This window comes from Pteronotus mesoamericanus, unplaced genomic scaffold (assembly GCF_021234165.1).
Source record: "Pteronotus mesoamericanus isolate MK-2021 breed Mesoamerican mustached bat unplaced genomic scaffold, CSHL_Meso_final contig_82, whole genome shotgun sequence".
Taxonomy (NCBI): Eukaryota; Metazoa; Chordata; class Mammalia; order Chiroptera; family Mormoopidae; genus Pteronotus; species Pteronotus mesoamericanus.
Genome location: NW_026555265.1, coordinates 22,626,642 through 22,628,710, shown reverse-complemented (window position 1 = coordinate 22,628,710; position 2,069 = coordinate 22,626,642). Strand labels below are relative to the sequence as shown.

The following is a 2,069-nucleotide window of genomic DNA, read 5'->3' as shown; positions in this document are numbered from 1 at the left end:
CAGGAGAAACTACTGCATGATATAGATGTAAAATTTTTTAAATAGACATCTTTAAGGTCAAGATGTGTGAGGGGTTTAACCTATTGGTAAACGAAGATGACAAAATTTAATTGAATAAAAGTCGAAAAGAAAGATTTTTTCTCTCCTCCAATTAGGGAAGTTTTCCATCATTACTTTTTCAAACACGTTCTCTATCCCTTCCTCATCCTCTTCTCCTTCTGGTATCCCTATTATATGGATATTATTACGTTTCAGGTTGTCCTGCATTTCCCTAAATGCCTCTTCATTCTTTTTGAGTCTTTTTTCATTTTCTTGCTCTTTCTGGGAGCTGTTTTCTACCTTGTCTTCCAGCTCGCTGATTTGGTCCTTAGCTTCATCGAGCCTGCTTTTGATTTCTTCTGCTGTATTCTTCAATTCTTATTTTCCCCATTGATTTGAAATAGCAATTTAATCATATATTATATTGTTAGACAGATATATACATTTTTCTCTAGAATGCTCATTATATTTCATTGATCTACTTGATTATTTCTGTGCTGGTGTCATGTTGGTTTAATTGCTGAGACTTTATAATGGTTTCAAATTTTTTACATATTTTATAATTAACTTTGACATTTAAAAAATAAATAAAATCAATCTGCATTTAAGGAAAAAGAGAGAGAGAGATATGGAACTCCTACCTTTGCGACAACATGGATGGAACTGTAGGATATTAAACTAAGTGAAATAAGCCAGTTGATGAAAGACAAATACCATATGATCTCACCTATAAGTGGACTCTATCAACAAAATAAACTAATGAACAAAATAAACCGCAGGCACAGAAACATGGAGCAGACCGAAAGTGACCAGAGGGGAGGGGAAAAGAGGACAATGGTGGAAAGAAGGCGAAGGGACTAGACAAAGAACATGTATGAATGACCCATGGACATGGACAACAGAGTGGGAATTAACTGTGGGAGCGGGGGTTGGGGGTGGATGCATGGAGGGTGGTAAAGGGGGAAAATTGAGACAACTGTAATAGAATAAACATGATGTATAAATAAAAAAATAAATTAAAAATGTTTACAAAAACAAAAAAACGATTTCAATGTTTCAAAAAAAAAAAAAAGGAAAACATTCATGTGTTATACATTGCAATTCTAGATCGACAACACTGTGTGACTGACTTGAAAACAAAAACTAACATGCCTCATTCTAGGCGACAATGAGCACTGAGGTTCATGGTGTGTAAAAACTGGGAATGTGGCTACACTGAGACTTCAGTGACAGGTTACACTTCTGTCACAGTAAGTTTATTGCACTGGTGACAATGAAACTCTAACAGTTTAGCTAAGCTCAATGAGTAAAAACTGGGCATAAAAAGACTCAACTCTGGGGTCCTGAAGTAAATGGCTTGAAGAATTATAGATAAGATTTTCATTTACTTCCTTAAATTCCTTTTTAGATTTAAACTTACCCTTTATAAAACTTCAATATTAATGGTCTTGCAATTTATCTAACTCTTGCAGAAGCCCATCATGGTGGTTTACCATCACCACAAAAAAATATTAGGTGTTAAAAAGGCCATCATGTGTTTGTACTGTTTACCAGCATAAGGTTATGGTGTTGGGGAAAATGATCAATGGCTCTTTATGGACTGAATGAAAATAGCCTTTCTGAACAAATAAAGTAAAAAACAAAAACAAAAATAAGCTTGGTAACCTATATTCTTACTCAGTTTAACTCTTGTCAAAAACCCCGGTTGAACTTCTAATTAGACATTTTTCTAGAGTGTTAATCTAATAAACAAGTCAAGGCACCCTGTTTGGAGTGGCTCAGTGGATTGAGTGTCAGCCTGTGAACCAAAGGGTCACCAGTTCGATTCTCAATCAGACTACATGCCTGGGTTGCAGGCCAGGTCCCCAGTGGGGGGCGTGTGAGAGGCAACCACACATTAATGTCTCTCTCCCTCTCTTTCTCCTTCACTTTCCCTCTGTCTAAAAATAAATAAGTAAAATCTTAAAAAAAAAAGTCAAGGCATGATTTAATTCTAATAACCAAAGATTATATCTAGGATTATTACCTAA

At 35.4% G+C, this 2,069-nt stretch overlaps 2 non-coding genes across 2 annotated transcripts; both read left to right on the top strand.

Moving 5' to 3' along the window:
• The first annotated feature begins 1,188 nt into the window (after positions 1-1,188).
• On the top strand, positions 1,189-1,329 carry LOC129080061 (small nucleolar RNA SNORA1). Its single transcript, XR_008530147.1, has one exon. It is a non-coding gene; the product is annotated as a small nucleolar RNA SNORA1 (small nucleolar RNA).
• A 266-nt stretch (positions 1,330-1,595) lies between these two features.
• On the top strand, positions 1,596-1,665 carry LOC129080056 (small nucleolar RNA Z40). The gene has a single exon (XR_008530142.1). It is a non-coding gene; the product is annotated as a small nucleolar RNA Z40 (small nucleolar RNA).
• Positions 1,666-2,069: the final 404 nt, after the last annotated feature.